Source organism: Peromyscus leucopus, chromosome 9 (assembly GCF_004664715.2).
Source record: "Peromyscus leucopus breed LL Stock chromosome 9, UCI_PerLeu_2.1, whole genome shotgun sequence".
NCBI classification, from domain to species: domain Eukaryota; kingdom Metazoa; phylum Chordata; class Mammalia; order Rodentia; family Cricetidae; genus Peromyscus; species Peromyscus leucopus.
In genome coordinates this window covers 98647218-98669515 of record NC_051070.1, presented here as the reverse complement: position 1 = coordinate 98669515, position 22298 = coordinate 98647218, and positions in this window count along the sequence as shown.

Below are 22298 nucleotides of genomic sequence, written 5' to 3'. Positions count from 1 at the left end.
AGAACCACATAACAAATTAACCACAAAAGTTGCATGCCAGATCTCTACCTGAACTTCAACTTGTGTCCAGGTGCTTTTCCAGCTTGCTTTTTGATACTTCAACTTCTCAAAATTAAAATATTTAAAACGGAATTCATCATCCATATCAAAATCAACATGATTTGCACTACCCATTGTTTTCCCTATTTTAATTGGTGTTAAACTCCACATTTTTACTTATTTTGGGGGAAGTATCCAGTATGAACCTCCATTTTTTTTCTCCTTTCAAGACTTCGCATAATCCCAGACTCTCTACTGCACAAGTTTCCATGGCCAGAGTCTTACTGTCTTGCACCACCATTCTTATTAACAGCCTGAGCTAAGCAATGGTTACTCTTGATGTTCTGCTCCAGCTTCCACATTGGAGACTTTGTAGCTGTGTTGATAGGCTGTGAAGGATTCTCAGTCCATCAACACTCACAAGATAGAGCTGAGATTTTGAAATGGTTTAGAATGCTGACCACCTTTCTACTTTTCTGACCTTGTCTTTGCCATCCTTATCACCTAAACATCAGTAACATGTGACCTCATTCTTGGTTTCTCAAATGTCTTAGAGGTACTCACATTGGAAAACCACTAAAATGCCCTTTCCTTCATCTACATGACTAATTCCTCCACTTCCTGGAATTCTTTTTCTCAAATACTATTTCTTTCATAATCTAATCCTAATGAAACCATTAATATCTCCAGCTGCCTTCCTTACTTCTGATCCTCTGCTCAATCTGCTTATTGTCATGTAGCTCTAGCTTCTAACACACTGAGTACAGACTGTCTTTTGGGTTAATGTTTTCCCTGCCCCAAGAACATTCATGACATATAGAGAATGTTTGGCACTGGGAAATATTTGTTTAACGTTGAATTTTTCACATGCCATATATTCTTTGGATTATCCACAAATAGTTGTTAGACTCTTCCCTCATGCAAAAAAGGAATACACAGGTGCATGCAATGGTTATTGTGTGTAAGGAGTTTATAATCTTGGAAGGAAATCATGGGGTAAATTTTTTCTAGTCAAATAGCAAATCAAATCAGTTCTAATAGCTTTGTGGATATGAACCTGCTCAGGGAATGCCTGAGTGTTTTTCTATAGAAGGTAAAATATTAATTAAAATTTGAAGTATGTGTTGGGGTTTCCTAAGTGGAAAAAATTAAGGAATTTCTAATTAACATCTAACTATCAACTATTTATCTATCTACCTATCTATCCATCATCTATCTATATCTACATATAATCAATCATCTATCTATCTATCTATCTATCTATCTATCTATCTATCCACCATCTATCATATGTGTGTGTATGTATTTGTGTGCATAGAAGTTGACTATTTCATTCTTTCATGAGGGTCCTGAGATGGAACTCAGTCTTGACAACTAAGCAAATTCCCAGGGCATTTGTTTTGTAATAAACTTTTCTGAATTACAATCCTCAAATGCATATGCTGCAAACTTAATCCTCAATACTAATATCATAGGAAGTAGTGTACTTGAGAAGTAATTGGGCCATAAGAGAATAATGTTTGTTTAACTATGGGAGAAAAAATAAAATTTTAATTTTATTCTACTTACTAAAAATTAAGAGAAATATAATTAAAAAGTGTCACACATGTGTAAATATCACAGTGAAACCCATAGTTATAAAAATTAATGTATGCTAGCAAAAAAATTAGAAAAATATATTTCAAAATTATTATTGTATGAGAGTTGATTTAAAAGCAAAGATTAAACATTGTAGAATATGTTACAGGTGTCTTAAGTAGTTAAATAATAAAATTCTTTGAGTATTTTTTCTGGATTTGTGATGTTATTGGTAATTCTCACCTTTTCATATTCATGTAATAGCTTTTGTAATAAATATACACTTCTGTACCTAATTACCTATTTAAATTTTGTAATTTTTTATTACAAAGAATATTCCAAATTATATATCCTTTACATTGTATCAAACTATGTTGGTCTCTTTACATTTGCATATCAAATCAAAAGATGCACATTTGAAAAGATAATCCATGTTCTGTGATATACTTACTCTGTTTTGAGACTCTATTTTAATTTTCTGCTCAGTGCTATGGTTGTGATTAAAAAGATGCCTCTGTAAATGTTTACTTGTTTTCTTTACATGTACAACTCTATTAGCAGTCACACTACAGAGGACACAATCCTTTTCAAGTGCTCAGCTTCCCCAAGAACAAGCCTAATCTTCTTGGTGTAGAGTTTTAAATGACCACGGACTATTTGAGAAACTTTAATTAAAATGCACTTGTTTTTCTATTATGTCCATGTGTCATTCTATTAATTCACTAGGAATTAAGGTGAAGCAAAACATCAGAATAATCATTTGAAATGAAATTTCCTGTTTTCTTCTTCATCAGTCATTTGGTGTCCACATTAGAATTTGACTAGGAGACTATTTAGTTCCTATAATGAGAAAGAGGACTAGTCAGTTGGAACAACCTGCTAGTTCAAAAGGCCTATCCTGTGGCTGGAGAGATGGCCTAGCAGTTAAGAGCATTTCTTATTCTCTCAGAGGACTTAAGATCCTTGGTGTCTCACAACCATCTGGAATTCCAGCTCAAGAGGACCCAACATCCTCTTCTGGATTCTACAGACACCTGAACACCTGTGTGCACACTCATCCATAAAAATACCATATCCACTGCCATGGCTGACTTTGTGTAGAACTTGACACAAGGTAAAGTCACCAGAGACAAAGGATCCTCAGTTGAAGAAGTGCCTCCATGAGATTCAGCTGTAAGTCATTTTCTCAATTAGTGATCAATGGGGGGGGGCGGGGGCTACCCACTATGTAGGTGCCATCCCTGGGATGGTGGTTTATAAGAAAGCAGGCCGAGCAAGCCAGGGAACGGAAGCCAGTAAGTAGCATTCTCCTGCCTTTAGGATCCTGCCATGTTTGAGTTCCTGTCTTGACTTCCTTTGGTGATGAACCACAATAGAAAACCTAAGACATTCACATAATTCAAAATATAATGAATCTTTTAAAGAGCTAATCCTCTCTTCTTTCTTTAACACATTACTGTCTTGATGATTGCTTGTTATATACCATAGGTTTTAGTTATAACAATGTGGTGTTTCATCCAATGTGCTAATTAGGAAATGTGATTATCTATTTGCTACAGCTTCTACTTTGACAATATGTTGCTGGCCCTATACACAGCAGTCGGTGAGAACCCCATCACAATAAAGATTCCTATGAGTCTTTAGTGCACATAAGATATACACTCTTCTCAGTATAAAGCAGTAAAAGTAGCTCAGGTGGAGCTAACAATGTCTACAGAGGAAAAAATAAATGCAAGAATAAATGCTTAAATGAATAGCATCCGCACAATTCCATGTCACTCAACACTCCCAAGTACAGTTCCGTGAGTCCTTGCCAACCAAGGCAATATGCACTCTGGATAGAAACTCACTTCCCATAGCTGCCCTGCTCTTCCCAACAACAATCAGTCTTCTTTAGTTTTCTTGATCTCTGTCCATGCCTCATAGTTTTGTGATTCACTTAGAAAAATGGTTTAAAAAAAATGTTATGGACTTCTCAGCTGGAAGTATAAGGGAAAGAATTAAAAGAAGAGATTTTCATTTTGCCTGAGTGGGGATTTCCATTTCCCATGATGCTCAGTGGCGGTGGGGCTTATTATCAGAGACTATGGGAGGGCAACATGGTTGAGATGGAGAAATAGATGCTTGTCTTAGACATTTTGCGGGAGTGTTTTGAATACTGGTAAGTTGCAATCTTTCAGAGAGCACCACCTTGTCTCAGTAATTCCAATGTGTCAGAAAATTCTAAACTCTTCTATCAGGTGACAACATTGCGACAAAATCTAAAGCTTGAGTACTGTCAGAATCAAAATGACATTGTGTCTGGAATGTGACAGCAAGTGATGCATTTACTGTATTTCACTCCTTTTCCTTCCCACATGTATACACACACTGTATTAAATTTGCATTACCTACGTGACAGAATGAGCCTGCCTTTAATACATATTTTAGATTGTAAATGTCTTTAACACAAATTTTTGGTTATAAACATGAGTGTTTATTGTAAAGCATAATGTATGTAAAGCTTTGTGAGGCTGATAAGTGTATGAAAGGATATTTTTTGTGAATGACACTTTGCTTACTTCTTCACTCTGATCCAAAGTAAATTCTATATATGATGGAGATTAAAAATAAAGTCAAGTTTTATGCCAGGCCACACCCTGCACTATCACATGGATTGTGTTTCAACTCTATTACCTCATATGAATGCATGAAATCTATTATTTAAAGGATGAACCCTTTCAAAAGGAAGGTTAGTTGTGTCAATCAACATGATGTTTGCTGCAGGGTAGACAATCCTTTTCCATGCCTTCCATTGGATGCAGAATAACTATAATTTTCAGATTCAGTAATGCTTTTGAGGCAGAAATTTTTGGTGAACTGTTTAAAGGAGTCTCATCTATTTTAGTACCTTGGTCTATTTAGTACACTTGAGCTTAACTAAAATAGTATCCTAAGCTAACCCAGCATTTGGATCTCAAAAGTTGGAAGCACCAAGATTTGTCTTAAACTTGCATGTTTTTAAATGGGCTGTACACACAATTTTCAGGACTTGGCATTTGGGAGAAATTCATAATTATTTAAACTGAAATGAAATCAAGGTTGAAAGTTATTTGGTGTGGACTTTTAAGTTCTGAAATTAATTCTTCTTGATACACATGTGGATTTAATTACCTGTGTTTATGCAATCAAAAATTCCAATGGTTCATTCTTCATCTGTAAATGGAATTATTTCTATTTTAATTAATTGACTTGTTTTGTAGTGTTTTTTTTGTGACAGAATCTAATCTAACTTTACACAGCTTTACACTTACTATATAGCCAAGGCTGGCCTTGAAGACTTGATATCTTTCTTCAGCTTCTTGAGTGTTGGGATTTCAAGTGTGCATACTCAGCTACTTGTTACTTTTAAAGTAGTAATGGTTAGCTGAAGAGATTAATCATTCAGTAAAGGCACTTGCTACCAAGCTTGATGACCCAAGTCCTACCCTTGGAACCCACATTATATAGGAGAAAATCAATTCCCAAAAGTTGTTCTCTGGCCTCCACATGATTGCTGTGGCATTGATGTGTCCTCACATAATAAACAACTAAATAAAATAAAAAATAGTGGTATTATGCCTTTTTTTAGCTAGTGCAGTTTTATTGAGATAGAATATTTGAACTTTTTTTTTTGAGACAGAGTTTCTCTGTGCAGTTTTGGTGCCTGTCCTGCATCTTGCTCTATAGATCAGGGTGGCCTAGAACTTACAGAGATCCACCTGGCTCTGCTTCCCAAGTGCTGGGATTAAAGGCATGAGCCACCACCACCTGGCTATATTGGAACATTTTAATGAAGGACCATACAATAATTTGATAGATATGTATAGTTCATAATGATCAAATAACTATTCCCTTTTTTGAATAATTATTATTTCTATGTGCTGAGAACCACTCATGTGAAATGTATTATCACAGCTTCTTGGAACCAAAAGTGATTTTACTGCCTATCTAAGTTCTTTCCATTCCCCGCCCCCTTGCTTTTTGGCCTCTAGGGACTGTGATTTCATTCCATTCTTACATAAGACAAGCTTTTTACTTTTCCAAAGTGAAGAACATGTAGCATTTGCTTTATGTGTCTGGCTTATTTCACTTAATGTATTGACTATTAATCCCACCTACATTGCTGCAAAGAAGAGGATCCTAATCTTTTAAGACTCAATGATATTCTGTTATGCATATGTATATATGTATATATATGCATCTAAGGATGATATATAAATATATATCATCCTTCTTACACCTCATGTATTAATGGACTCCTTGATTCCACCTTGTGGATATTATGGATATCATTGACATAACCATGGGCATACATAATGTCTCTCATCTAATACTTTGAAATACTCCTACTATAGGGGCTACAGGGTCTGGATACTTCCCATATTTTTCTCACAATGGTGGTACTAACTTACAGCCCTACACATAGTTTATGAGAATAATGGGGATAATAAGGAGTGAGATGAGGTTGAAATAATCCAGCAATGATGGACAATTAGAATACAGGATGTGTGGTCCACTTTATGATACTCAGGTTTTCTTTTTCACAGTACATATTTTTTTTGAAAATATCATGAAATCTATTCCATTTTCAAGAGGAGAATTTATATTTTATAAGGAAATATATATGATTCAATTCTTATTATAAATATAATGCTCAAATGAAGCTAAAAAGTAATGCCTGAAAACAAAATGTTTTTTTATTTAATAATTTTAATTCACTTTAATTATTTAATTACATTTATTTTATTTGCATATTGTGTTTGCATATGTGTGTGTGTGTGTGTGTGTGTGTGTGTGTGTGTGTGTGTGTGGACAACTAGTGATAGGCATCACCCTTCTTCCACTCTGTGGGTCCTGGAGTTTAAACTCAAGTCATCAGACTTAGTAGCAAATGCCTTCACCTGCTGAGCTGTCACACTGACCCTGAACTTATTTTTATGGAAAATAAAAATCATTAACAATAACACACCCACTCAGGGGAAAAATATCTCCGTTTAATTTTATGTGCATGTTAGTATGTATGTACACACAAACATTTTTAACAGCAATAAAAACTACTTCATGACTTGCTTTTTAAAATTTACTTGCTTTAACATTATTCTGAAGTATAAAGTATTTTTCTCTTGAACATTTTTATGACTCTTCCTCCCATGTTATATCCCTCTGTCATACTTTATCCACCCCCCTCGCCTTCCAGCTATTTAGTTGGTTTTCACTTTTATTACTATAATAAGTAGTCCTACAGGGATCACATTCATAGGGATTTATTTACTGGGAACTTAGTATATGTCTACACTTCCTCAAGTCATCATCTTCATCTCTCAGGGATGTTTTGTAGCTTATATAGAGATTGGACAGTACTCTACTTTGGCAACTATTGGAATAATCATAGAGCATTTGGGTTGGGGGCTAATAACATGATTAAATTTCTTAAGGCTTTAGGTACCAGAGTTAATTGTGAAGCTACAAGTTATACTTAGAGATAGGAAAATATTCTGGAAGTGAGCCATGGTTATGCAGTGTATTTAATTGATCACTCTATGGAAGTCATTTATCTGTTTTCTTCCAGATAGCAGTGTTAATGCTGACTTTCTAAGATGACCCTTTTATTTTCCTTGTTGTAAAATCTTTATGAAAATACTAACCTGAAATAGTGCATACCAGCAAAATGTGTGTCCAGCATGAATTAACAGCTTAATATTGGGGTGGACTTAGCCACATGACTCCTTATATTTCAAAACTAAAATTCTGGGAGTATACCAGAGATGTGAGCCAAGATTTTGAAATGTCGGGAGCTTAACCTGGATCTTTTTTATTTACTAATATATTGATTTTTTTCAAATATGATTTTTTTCAAATATGTAGCCCAGGCTAGCTATGAACTTATTATATAGCTGAGAATGACATTGAATTATTGATTCTCCTGCATCCTCCTCCCAAATGCTGGGTTTTCAGGTCTTCACATATCTATGGCTCAGGATTAAACTCCACTGAGCTATATTCCCTGCCTCTTTCATCTTTTTAGAAGTAGGCCACTGCTACCAACATGACATAAAAAGCAGTATTTTGCAAAAGGAAATCTCACCAGCAGAAGTCTTTGGAAGTTTAATTGAACTGCAATGTTTAAATAAAGCACCACGATGCTACAGTCACTTTCTTCAGTAAACAGCAGTGAATTTCCAGTAAACGTTCTTTGCCTCCTTTAGGTGGTTTTTGCCTTCATCTGTACTCCTGGGTACTTGAAATTCTAAAATCAGGAAGTCATGGCTTTTTTTTTTTAAGTTAATAAACTGGTAAATACAAGTCTATACATTTTTCATTATGAGGTTAAAATAATTTTAAGAGTTTCTAATTCAAATAATTTAATACCCTTTGAGGTTTCAGGAACATTATCATACTATTTTATGCTCATTAGAATTGATGACACAGCTGCATGTTTATTAGAAAGCTGAAAAAAAATGAAGGCAAGGTGCCTGGAAGAATTGTTATTAAGTGAAATGCTCAATATTGTAAATAACTTTATAGGTCATTTTGTTTTGTTTCCTTCTTTAATATTGTGTGTGTGTGTGTGTGTGTGTGTGTGTGTGTGTGTGTGTGTACCTGCATCTGGGTGTTTGCACAGGAGTGCAGTACTGACAGAGACCAGAGGGTGCTGTACCTCCCAGGACTGGAGTTACAGGCAGTTGTGAGCTGCCCAATGTGGATCCTGCGAACAAAACTTGGGCCTCTGCAAGAGCAGTATGTGCTCTCAACTTCGGAACCATCTCTCCAACCTCAAGAATGTAAGCCTGTTTTACTTTCTGTGAGTATCATTTATACTATGAGGTCATTGCAACTTTTAGAAGTTTTAACATTTTTAATATATACCTCAAACTACCTTTAAAATTTGAAAGGAAACTGAAACTTTAGCACAGAAAAATGAACAAAAGAACCTTGGAAGCTTTGGTTGTGACACTACAGATTTGTAGCAGCAATCTAGGAAATCGGTCATTGTGTCTTAGAGGATGTGGATACCTTCTCAAGACACATGCCATTCAGACAGTTCAAATAGATGCATGTTATCATTATTGACCTTATCTTTCTCACCATTATTAATGAAAATGCATATAAATTTTACATGTCCCCAAGTATAAGTGCACAAGAACAATTTAACTTCTTTTTCTAAATGCATACACTTTCACAAGAGCTTAAATACTGTCTTAGAATAATGGAGGCCATCTGAACTTCTTTTTTGTTGTTGTTGTTGTTGTTCTAAAAGTGTTCTTTAGGAGAAAAGATTCCTTCCACTGCAAGGTTTGGTGATTACACTGTGACTTGGAACTAGAAAGTGAAGAGAAGAGAGCAAAAATTCCTTGGTAAGAAGAAATCCCGGAAATTTTCAAATCATCAGTTCACCAGGAGACTGTAATGCTAAAGACTGTAGGACTGTATGTAGAGATTCTGTACTAAGGTGGTAATGGGAATGTGCTATGCTTTCATGTTCTCTTTTCTTCAAACCCACGTACTCTCAGGTGAGTCATACAGCTCATTTCCATTTAGTAATGCGCTGTGTGGGAAGAGATACGCACTGGGAGAGTGATTAATGGGGAATCTTGACAGAAAACTACAGCTATGCCAAATTCAATCCTAGAGTTTAAATTACTCTGGAACATAGTGTCTCAGCTTCTCCAACCAGTTGATGTTAAGTCCATGTAAATTATCTCAGATAAAACACTTGTAAAATTCTTGGTAGAAAACATGGGGTATGCTTCCTTTCTCCTGTTCTCAGGAGAGAATATGGTCAGATTTGAGCAGTCTTAGATCCTGGGGGCTGATTTATAAAATATTAGTAGAAGGTTGAACTGCATATTGAATTCAGACATTGTTTGAACTGTAACCACAGCATTGAGAACCAGCAGGCTACTAGAAGCACAGAATCATACCTCTGTCCTCAGTTACTGCCATCTAACTGTAAGCACTGCCTTGTATAGTGTTACCCCTTACGTTGCAAGTTAGGCCTCCATCATGCGTTTTCATGACTGTCAACTTTGAAATGTTCTTTCTACAATCCCTAATAACTTAGTTCGTTAAAAAAGAAAAGAAAAACAAAAAAAGTAAAGAACAAGCATGTGTGTAAGGTCATATTGACTTTCCTGGTGATGGAATTTTCACTGGGATAAAAGAGTGATCAGGTAGAAATCATCTCAGAACTAAAAGGAAGTTTTCAGGAATTGTCAAACACATGCCCCTAATTTTTTTTAAAGAGATGCTCACATTACATAAAATTCCAGTAAAAAAGGAATACCTACAATAGAACATATCACACTGAATGAGCAGTTATGGCTTACAGAGACACATTGCTTTTTATTTCCAGAGACAATGGTTTGCACTCTAAAAAATGTCTCAGAAGAAAAAGGGTCATATCTCTTGAACATGTGCAGTGAAGGCAAAGGCCAACTATCCTTCACTGGGGCTGATGTGGGCAGACCCTAGGGTGCTCCATTGTGGTTCCTAAGTATTTAAATATATAGCAAATGTCAAAGACTCAGTTTTAAGATTGAAGATTGACTTGGTTTGTGAATGAAATAACTCCAAATTTCATAGAAACCTTTTGTTACGAAAAACTTTTATTATTTTCAAGGTGTGTGTGTGTGTGTGTGTGTGTGTGTGTGTGTGTGTGTGTGTGTGTGTGTCCACACAGGAAGGCTGCCTATGGAAGCCACAAAATAACAGCTAGCTGACTTGGATCCTGGGAACTGAACTCAGGACTTCTAGCAACAGCAGTACACTCTCTTAACTGCTGAGCCATAGTATATTCATTGTTCTTTATTGGATGAAGTTTAGTAAATAAGCACTTAGAACATTTAAAAATTCCAGTAAAACTAGTTAACTAGTTTTTTGCAGGGCAGATACTGCAAGTACTAACAGTCTGAATAAAGCATGTCTATTCACTATTACCTTATCTTGTTTGGACAGATGGGGGAAGACTGTCTTCACAATAGTCTGGAGATGCTTTTAAAGCATACACCTCTTAATGTCTGTATTGCAAGACCTGTTGCTTGGAAAGGTTCACAAGCATCCTGTTAGTATTCTGTGAATGTAATTGTTTTATGTTGTGTCTAATGATCCTGGTTGCATAGCTTTGTGTCTGCTTATTCTATGTATGTACCCTTATGAGGAAACTGTTTAATTTCCTTTCTCTTTTCTGCTGCCAGGACTGTCCAAGTTGTTTGTTTATTTATAGATTTAACTTTGCAGAAGTCATTTATCACAAGCATGTTTTAAGCCCTTTAATGTCCTAAACATTAAGTGACTTACTGTTGGGATACACAAGAGAATGAGACATAGCTCTTTCTACCAAGAACTTTTTGAGCAAAGTTAAGACATGTGTATAATGGGACAGCATACAGTTGGGAAGTATTGAATAAGAAGTGTTTTAGAACTGAAAGGAAGAACAAGACAGTGATTACATTTTAAGATTCTTGGATGCTGCCTGTGTATATGCATGCACATGTGTGAACTTCCTTTTATTAATGAAGTACTGTGTTAAAGATCATCTAATTTGTGGTTATTGTAGAACTGTTGTTATTCTAAAATTTTCATGTATCTTTGCTAAGAAGTCAGTTCTTTTTCATGAAGGATTTCCCCTCAACTCTTGCATAATGTGATTGACCGAAAACTCAGCATTCTCTGCTTTTCTGGTATTTCTCTTGTTGACTCCTTGTACAGTGTAAGCCATGCCAGTTTGTGGAGACATGTTGAAAATTTACATAACTCAGGTTAAAAATAAGCAGGAATCCTCCTGCATCTGCTTTCCTAGTGCCTATACAACATTTCTCATATAAAAATACAATTGCTTAATTTTACAGAAAAATGGTATGGGTTGACCAATATCACAGGGATGGTTTCTAAGAGAACTAACTAGATGCTCAGGAACCTGAGCTAAATTCTATCTTTGATTCATTCATCATGATTTTTTTATTTGTCAGAGTTTAATCATATTTTAATCACATCTGACCTTTGTCAGGTCCATGACATGATTGGACCCCTTTAGAGTTATTTCCTGATATTACAAAGGACAGAAATATATTTCCCTTTCTACATTATGTTCCTTCACTGAAGCAAGTTTTTTATAGTGAGTGTTGGTGACTGACTAGTGAGGTTTGCAAGGACAATATACGTTGATTTGTCAATAATGAGTTCATTTAGATAAAAATGACATAGGAACAAGATGTATTCATCAAATGTAGCCTGATTATTTACATCAGCATAATGGCCATTGCCCAGTATTTGATCTTGGGAAATCTGAAAACCCCTAATCTTATCTTGCTGTTCAAAGGTTTCTTCTCTCAACCAGCTTTTCCTTTGTAATTGAGAACCACATTCTAGTACTGCTGAGACTAAATGAGTCCAGTCATTTTGGGTGATTCTGTTCCTAGAGGACCATGTATCCAACATCTGTCTTATATATGCTGAATGCATACCATCGGGAACTATTGCTTTCTTAACTTTTTTTTTAAATCTTTCATGGATATAGGTTCCCATTTTCAGTATGCATATCCTTCTGAATAATTGTTATTTGCTGGCCTATGATAAGCAATAACAGACTAAATCATGGCAGAGGTGCTAATAACCCTAGGCAGCTTAACTCTAATTCTGTAAGGTAATGGTGAGGTTGACTCCCCTTTAAGTTCTATCTGTATCTGAACACTCTTTTTTAATCAGTCTTAAAATGTTTTTCTAAGGCTTGAAATCTATTAATAGTTGTGTTTTGTAGTGTTTGAACCCCCTGAACAATCAGTTCTTCCAAAGCTTTCATTAAATTTGTCAGTTTTTTGTTCTTGTCATTCATATATAATTTTAAAGCTTTTATCTTATCTGTCAGGGGTACCTTGTCTTCCTTAGTGATTCTCTGTATGGGTTACAAATTATTTTCCAAAGTTACTCTTCTTTATGCCAATTTCTCATAACCATCTTGTAAAGTCCATATAATTGTAGTTTCTCATTGTTGGCATTGTTATCAAACCATTTTTAAGGGTAAGATATGAGTTGCCAGACTAATAGCAATTATAGCTAAAAAATATATTATATCCCAGCTAGGTTAATTCTCTCTCCCAGCACTCTGTCCATAGCAGAAATGAACAGGTTCCTAATTGTCTACATAGTGATATTTCCTGGCATTAGCACAGAAATGGTTTATAAATCGTACTTTATTTATTTATTTATTTATTTATTTATTTATTTATTTATTTATTTATTCATCAGGCATGTCTTACATCTTCATGCTAGTGTTTTGTGAAGGATAAATGCTGAACTGTATAATTGCCACATGAAATGCTATGTATGTAGGTTTTCAGTTGTATACTTACATCATAAATGTTTTTCATTGTTTGTTCCATCAGTGGTTGAGTACATATCATCTTCCTAAAGTAGTGCTCAATAAGTTCAGATTTTCAGTTTGCAAATCTAATAGGTGAAAGTGGATTCATTTATTTCCTTAACTTGCATTTCTCCTATTAAAAATGAGCTTAGCCAACTTTACTCGTTGCTATTGATTTCCATATAACATATGATCATATAACAGAGTTTGGTGAGAGGCTCACAGTTTAAGAGAGCTTACTGCTCTATAAGAAGGTAGGCATTTAGTTCTCAGCAAAGACATAAGGTGGCTCAGAAATGCCAATAACTCTAGCTACAGGGTATTTGTCACCCTCTTTTGGCCTCCATGAATACCTGAACACATATATGAACAGAAATATACACATACACACAAGCTCACACATAAATGAAGTCTTAAAAAAGAAAAACCCAAAAAATGTATAAGGAATTGCCCCAGTCAGTGGGGTCCTCAACAAGGACCTGAAGAGAGGGCCAGTGAATGAGAGGGACAAGAGACACAAAGAATGAGAGCAAGACAGGATGTCTGGTCAAGCTCCAAAATTTTATTTTCTCTTAAGGTATATATAGGTAGGCAAAGGGGGTTGAGAGCAGGAAGGGACTTAATTATGGGCTGTTTGGCCAGCAGGGAATGTTGCTCTGGGGGTTATCTATCTACTCTTGCCTAACTGCCTAATTGCTTAACTGCAACTCATTCACCTGATATCTGAGAAGAGGTTCTGGTGCTATGGAGACTTAAGTAAGGTCTAGATCTAAGAAAAGAGACTGGAAACCCAAATATGTTAGCATGTGTGTCAAGGGTCGCTTAGGCTTATGGCTCCCATCAAGGAATGGTCCACATGTTCTGACTTGTCACTTGAGGAAAATATTTCTTTCACATTTTTCCTTCCTTGATAGCAACTACATTACATGTTTGTCCATTTTCATTTTATGAGTGTGGCATTCAATTTGTATTATATATTTTATAAACCTGAATGTGGTTAAATTAATGTTTTACCACAATGAGGATCTATCCCTTCCTGAGCACCTCTACTGTGTTTTCCTACCACCTATTATCTTAGTACATTTGTATCATTGTATGCATTAGCTATTTTTCTTGCTGTTGTGAAAAAATACTTCACAAAAGTAACTTTTGGAGGGAAGAGTTTATTTTTGTTCATAGTTGAAGTCAGAGTCCATTATGGCAGAATACCAAGGTGACAAGAGTGTGAGATAAGATTTTATGTAGCATCAAATAGGGAAGCAGAGACTAGCGCTAGTGTTCAGCTCACTTTGCTCTTTTTATTCAGTCGTGGACCCAAGCCCACGGTGTTATTGACATTAACGGTAGGTCCTTTCTCCCTATTTAAACATTCTGGAAACAGCCTCATGACCATGCCCAGAGATTTGTCTCCTAAGTGATTCCAATTCTAGTCAAGTTTAAAATGAAGATTTAACCCCCATACTAGGTGAACATACTTGAAGGTTGACCTTGTAATACAAGAAATATGTTTTAATTTACTTCTTTTCTTTTTAACAGTTTCTCATCCCTAAACTCTTCCACGTCCTCTCTATATCCCCTCCCATCCTGATTCACCCCATTCCTATCTCTTGTGGGTCTCCCTTTTCTTGTGTGTCATTGGCTGTTGGTCCATAAGGGACAAGGGAACAAAAGCAGAGAGCAGGGTTCAGATGTGAGCATGATGGACAGAACTTTTGGAGTCAGCGTCAGAGAGACAGCTCATTTTATCTTTTCTATGAGAAAGGTATATAAAGGTTCTTAGGCTTATAGGCAGAAAGGGATGATTGGTCATGACACAGCACCCAATTATACAGTCCAGAGGAAAGAGTAGGACTTATGTGCTGAATCATACAGCCTTAGCAGAGGCTCTGTGCAGGGTCATCCTCTAAATAAGGTCAGGCACCTGAGCTTAGAGACACTCTCCAAATAAGATTAGTCAGAGAAGAGGAAGCCCTTCTGAGAAAGGGAGTCCTCCATTTTGCACTGAGCTCAGAAAGCTATCCAGATATGGTGGACTGCAACTTTAAATGCAAAGTTCTCCAATATCTCTCATTAGAACAGAACAGGCTTTTAAGAGATAACCACAAAACATAACAGAATAAAATATAATAAAACAAATATCACATCAACATTGCAAAAAACAAACCAACAGAAATAAAAGAGCCCCAAGAGAGGGCACAAGATTTAGAGACCCACTTATTCACACACTCAGCAGAGCAATAAAAATTTTACCTCTTCTAAGGGATTCCCTGAGCTCTGAGGGGACATATTTGATGTAGTATGGCATCCATCAAATGGAGATATCACATTTAGAAATCTGTGTTTCCAGGTATCTCCCTTTCTTCATAATGTCTATATGTAGGTTTCTCTTTTGTTCCCATCTTCTTCAAGAGGAAGTTTCTTTGATTATGACTGAATAAGGCACTGATCTATGAGCAAAGCAGAATATCATTAGGAATCATTTTATTGTTACTTTATTTTTATAGAGCACTAGTACTTGACTTTATCCTAGTGTGGCAGGGTCCTTTGCTGCTGTTCCTTTTTGGGAGGGGGCCAAGTAGGTGCACAATCAATGACACAGACTTTGGGAGAATGTTGAAACAACAAGCTCAGTTTATTCAGGAAGAGGCAAGCCTTATATACCCTCCACCCTGCACTGGGGGAAGGTCTGATGAATATGCATCTACTGGTGTCACCTGGCTGCCTCTATTGGTCCAGGTCATCTCCAAATCATTTCTCAGCTGCTGTTGCTGCTAAGACCCTTAGGCAAACCCAGGTTGGCTCTCAGAAAGTATGTTATTACTGGTTTGGGCTGGCTGGCCCTCAAGCCTGTTAGGGATGAGTCATCCTATACCCTAGGTCTCCTGTCTATCTAGTCTCTGGTTCTTGGTCACCCAAACAGTGTCAGGTATGGGTTCTATCTTATAGAGTAGGCTGTAAGTCAAATACAACATCCAGAGGTTGGCTGTGAACCAAGACTTGTGAATGTATAAGAGAGTCTGTCAAATTAATCTGAAAAATCTTCCCTAAAGCAATGTGACCTACTCTGCAGCACACTGAGGGCTACAAATCTTGAGTGCTTGGCTCTCAGCCCATGCTTTGCTACTGGAATGTGATGATCTTTCCTGGTTCTTTCTTTCAGGTGTGTTCCACACTTGTCTGAGCAAGGTGCCCTCTTAATAAATGATGGATGGGGATTTTCTGGAGAACTTAAAGGAATAAAAATATCATCTACCACTATTGACACATCACTGATGATTTGATGTGTGAACTTTCTGGAGGGAAAGTATTTTTCTTCATAATTGGGAGATAATTCTTCACTGTCTGGAAACTTTCATTGTTTCTGTTAAAAACTGCATACCCATTTTGATTCCCCCATCTTTTATGAAAATTAAAAAAAATCATTTGCTTTGTTTTTTTTATTAAATATCTTGTTAATTGGATATTGATCTATAAACTCATTTATAGCTTTCTTCATTGCTCTTTTCTACGAGTTCTTATTTTTAATTCCAAAGTTTATCTGAGTTTTCATTGCTTTTACTATATTTTAATCTGTAACAGATCTTGCACTCTTGAAATCTTTCACATTTAAAGTTCCTATTTCTCACTTATACACACACACATACACAGACACACACACACACATACACACACACACACACACAGAGAGAGAGAGAGAGAGAGAGAGAGAGAGCTGTTGTTAAATATCCCTTAATTTGAGTAGTATCCTCACTGCTTCCTTGTATGACATATATAACATTTTCTCAGAATTGTACATACCTTGGTTTACTACATATGTGTAAAAATGTTCCTATGAAAAAAGACTTCTGTAAGCTGAGGTTCCTGATAGCAGGGGCTTGCCAGCTAGGTATGGCACCTTCAGAGTTTTTCCAATAGTTTCTCAGACTTTCCTGAAGAGATTATTCATAGTTTTTCAGTCTCCAAAGGCCTGACTTCTAGAGCTCTGTGAGGTTAGGGAAGATACCAGGAATCAGAGTAGCTTATAACAGGCTTATGCCACCTAGTGTTCATACCTAGTGTGTATATGGTTTCCTCTAATCCAGAGTCTGTTTCATGTGGTGGGCAGCTCTTGTTGCTCATTGGTTGGAAAAATGGATTCAGGGAGCAAATGTTCTTCTAATTTGCATTCATTTATTTTTAGCAAACAGCCCTTCACTTTCCTTTAAGTCCTGAGTATTTGTCAAAATTCTAGTATAGAGATCTATTTTTAATTTTCTTGTTAAGCTGATCAAGCTAGACTATATAAGTTATTCTGTTTCTTGTGTTTTGATAAATTCTGGAATGGCTATCTAAGAGATATTTATGTTCCTCCATGATTATTAATATGACATCAGACATAAAATCATTCTCCAAGTGGCTGTAATATATACTATAAAACATAATATTTCTTGCAATTATATTATTTATAGACTTTAGATTTTATGTAGTGAATTTTGTTTTGTTCTTTCTCTTACATTTTGCGTTAAAATGAAACAAACCATTGTGGGATTTTAATAATTAATTAATTTGAGTAAGGAAATAAGATGGGTTCATACTGTGGAGCACCATGGAGTCCAATTGCACTCAGCAATTCTCCTGCCTCATACTCTTTTTCTGATTTTATTTTTCATTAAGAGAAGGGGGGAGTCATTTTTCATTTCTTCCCTTTAACCATTTGGATTCCAGGGATAGAACTCATGTCACCAGGGTGGCAGGAGCCCTAATTTATTTGTGGAGCCATCTTGATAGTCTCATACCCTTGTGTTTCAAAAGGTATTTCCAACATAGGGAATAGTACAGATTTGTCATTTGCCTCCTCCAAAACTCACATATTAAATTCTTAATACTATGAGATGGTATTAGAAGTTGAGGTCTTTACCTGGACTGAGTCTACCAGGTTGATCTCAATCCTCAGGGGAGGCTTTGCCCTGGAGGAGGTGGGAATGGGGGTGGGCTGGGGGAAGGAGAGGGGAGCAAGAGGGGGGAGAACAAGGGAATCCGTGTCTAATATGTAGAACTGAATGGTATTGTAAAATAAAATAAAAGGGAAAAAAAGGAAGAAGAAGAAGAAGAAGAAGAAGAAGAAGAAGAAGAAGAAGAAGAAGAAGAAGAAGAAGAAGAAGAAGAAGAAGTTGAGGTCTTTTGGTAGGTGATTAGGCTCTGGGGTTTCTTTTCTCATGAACAGGATTAGAGCCCTTGTGAAAGGGACCAGACCAATACCCTCTTCTGTGATGTGAAAACACAAGAGAAGGTGTTGTTATCATAGATTTGAGCTAGGAAGTAATCCATCAACAGACATCAATGTGCCTTTGACTTTGTCTCCAACACCCAGCCTCCAGAATTATGGATAATAAATTCTTGTTGCTTATTTGGCATCCCATATATGGTTCTATTACAGAAACATGAATGGAGTGGACTATGATATAACAGTTTCTAATGTTTTTCCTGGTAACTCTTCAAGCAGACTCTGATATATCTGGACATTATTTTTCTGTTTACAGTGTAAAGTAAAAATGACATGACCTGCCCTCACTTAGATGACATTGTCCCAACACCATTTACAGAATATTCTATTTTCCCATAATATATAGCACTAATTAGCACACACTAAATTTCCATAGTTAAATAAGATTTTTATTTATGTGATGGGAGGGGCTTGTGCTTGTCATGATGTGAGTGTGGAGGTCATAACTTGCAGGAGTCACTGGCTTTATTTTTCCAACATGTAGGCAGAGTTCACATGGTCAAGCTTGGCAACAAATTTCTTTATTCACTGAGCTGTTTTCCTGGCTACAGATGTCTTTCATTATAAGGTCATTATACTGGTTTGTTCATCGATTTATTTATTTATTTACTTACTTACTTACTTACTTACCCAAACTCTGTTCATATTTGATTTTCTTAAGAGCATTTACAGTTTGTATCACATTGTCCATGTCCTTTGTTTCTTTTCACAGATTATAAAGTGATTATGTTAATTGATTTTCTAATTTAAATTCATGTTTTTTTTAAAAAATTTACATTTTTCCTATTAGATTATATTTACCTTTGCCTAATCCAGTTTGCTTGTAATTTATTGTGACTATTTTATTATGTGTTCAGAAAAGGTACTTTTTTGTAAATTTCCTTAGTTATTTTATACTTGGATATAATGGCATAATTTCAGTTTCATGAAAAAGTTTAGATACTTTCTTAGTTACTTTTTTATTGCTGTGATAAGACACTATGACCAGGGCAACTTATAGAAGAACACATATATTGGGGGCTTATGGTTCCAGAGGGTTTGTGTCCATGACCACCATGGTGGAAAACATAGCAGCAGACCAGCAGGCATGATGCTGCAACTCTAGCTGAGATCTCACATTTTGATCCATAAGTAAGAAGCGGAAATGGAGTCCTTGGAATTGCACAATCCTTTTGAAACCTCAAAGTCCACCACCACTGACACACCTCCTTCAAAAATGCACACCTTCTAATCCTTCCTGAACAGTTCCACTAACTGGGCACAAAGCATTCATATGTATGAGCCTATGGGGTCCAGTCTCACTCAAACCACTACATTCTACTCCCTGGCCTCCATAGGCTCATGGTTACGCTATAATGCAAAATTCATTTAATCTACTTTCTAAAGTCCCTATAGTTTTTCACAATCTTGTTTTAAAGCCCAAAGTCTCTTCTGTGTCTCAAGCAATCTTTTAACCTTAAATCTCTATAAAATGAAAAGGTAAATTATATACTTACAACATAAAATAACACAGAATATGCATCTCCCTTCCAAAATGGAAGAATAGTGGTATAGTTTGGAAATACAGGACCAAAGTAAGACAAAAATCCAACAGAGAAATTCCAAATCCTATATCCCTCTCTGACTTCAGACTGCTTAGATGGCTCTACCTTTTCTGCTTTGCTGACTGCAACACATTTCTCTTTTTGGGGCTAATTATTCTACTTATCAGTAGCACTCCTTAGAAAATGTTTCATGGCCTTGGCATCTCCAAAATATTGGGGTCTCTAATATAATCCAGGCTTTACTTTCATGGCTTCAGGTAATGGTCTTTGAGGGCTTCCATGCAGGGTCTCACCTGCTACATACAATCCAACAGTTTTCAATTTAGCCTCAGGCAGATTCTTAGAACAAGGACAGAAAGCAGCCACATTCTTTATCAAAATATCACAAGAAATATCTTTAACCCGGTTATTAATATTATTCCTCTTTGAAACATCTTGAACCATCATAGTCCACATTGCTCTCAGCATTATTGCCTCCCAAGTTCCTACTTTGATGGTCCATTAAGCCTTACATATAGCATTGAACTAATTTCTGGTCCAAAGATCAAAGAAGTCATCCACATTCAAAGAACAAAACAAAGAACAACCAAAAAAGCATGATCAGGTCATTCATAGCCCTCTCCCTCATACCAATCTTGTCTTAGCTACTTTTCTATCACTGTGATAAGACATCATGATCAGCACAATGTATAGATGAAAGAGTTTATTTAGGGCTTATAGTGTCAGAGAGTTTTAGTCTCTGACCATCATGGATACAAGATGGCAGCAGGCAGGCAAACATGGCACTGAAGAAGTAGCTGAAATCTCCTATCTTGAAATACAAGTAGAAAACAGAGGAGATACACTGAAAGTTCCATAAATCTTTAGTTGTTTGTTTGTTTGTTTTTTAGATAGAGTCAATATAATGATTCTGTCCTTATTACATCATCAACCTGCCATAGCATCCCCAAAAGCAGACATGCCCTCTCACACACTCCCTCCGTATTCTCTTCCCATCCACGTGGTCTCTGTCTCTCTGTCTCTTTCTCTCTGTCTGTCTCTGTCTCTTTCTCTCCTTCCTCCTAATAAAGCTCTAAAAAGGTAACCATGGCTTGTGATTCTTCTGCCACTGCAGCATCTAGCACCAGACACTAGCACTGCATACCTGCTGCCATACCTGTGGCCAGCCACAAGCGCTGCCGCTCCACCTCTTCAGCCTCTCTGTGTATTTCAAGTTGACCAGGCTGGCCTCAAACTCATAGAAATCCACCTGCCTCTGCCTCTGTGGTACTGGGATTGAAGGTATATATCACAATGCCCAGCCTGCACAAGTCTTTTGAAACATCAAAGCCCACTCACACATATCTTCCAACAAGGCCAGATCTCCTAATCCTTTTCAAGCAGTTCCAACAAGTGAGAACCAACCATTCAGATCTGTGGACCAATAGGATCCATTGTCATTTAAACCATCACAGGCACTTTTTGTGGTGAGCCACAGGAATATGAAATAGAAGCCAGCTGTATATTATAAGCTATACCTTAATGAGGCCAAGGGTCAATCAAGTGGGAAAGCCAATCAGCAAGGTCTATTGGTGTTATGTGGCTCAATATTCAGTTGTGTCTTGATATGAATGAATTCCTTGTGCCCATAATTCTCCTAAAGTGTGTAATTGTGTGTTAGTTTCCATTTCAAAGCACCTGGATAATCACATAGACAGAACCTTCTGCCTCTGAGCTCCAGATCCCCTCTTTAGCACTTGTTTTAGGTATCTGCCATTTGCAAATACCCTCCTTGAGCTACTTCCAAAGATAGAGTCAACCCCAAACAAAGCATTAAAGGACAAGCAAGGAACAAATAACTACCAGGCAATCTGTTAGACACCTGAAAACCCCCCAACTTGGATAAAATGTCTTTTCTGAAACTACATGTCTCACAGGACAGAAGCCTACCAACCAAATGAACAAACTTTGTTTCTTGTGCAAATCAGCCCCCCCCCCCACCTCAGGAAAACCTCTCAGATCAAGGGGAGTTTCCCTTAGGCAGGTGTTTCAAGCTGTGATACAGATTGACTAGCTATCAGTACTCTTCCCCCGCCCTGTTAGGAAACTGGTGGCAGAGGAAAAAGTGACAGTTTTAACTTTTAGTGACTTACAGACTTTTCCTGCCCTATCCCCAGTAAATCTATACTTGATAGATTCATAATGCCTTCACCTAACCACAATAAGGATATATTTCTAGCACATAAATTCCTTTTCTTATTTATCCCACTAACTGACTCCACTCTTATCTCTCCCCCTTTTGGTTGCAAATAAAATGGCCAGGGTGCCTCTAGAGGGGACCCCTACAACCTTGTACTGTATACAAAACATAAGGTGTTACTGTTTGGGATAGGATATAGACCAGTCCTGGGAGAAGGGAGTTGGAGAAGGACTGAAAGATGGAGAATTGAGGGATTGAAGATGGGAGAGAACTAGGATTGGAGAGAACTAGGAATGGAGGGGGACAGAGAATTGA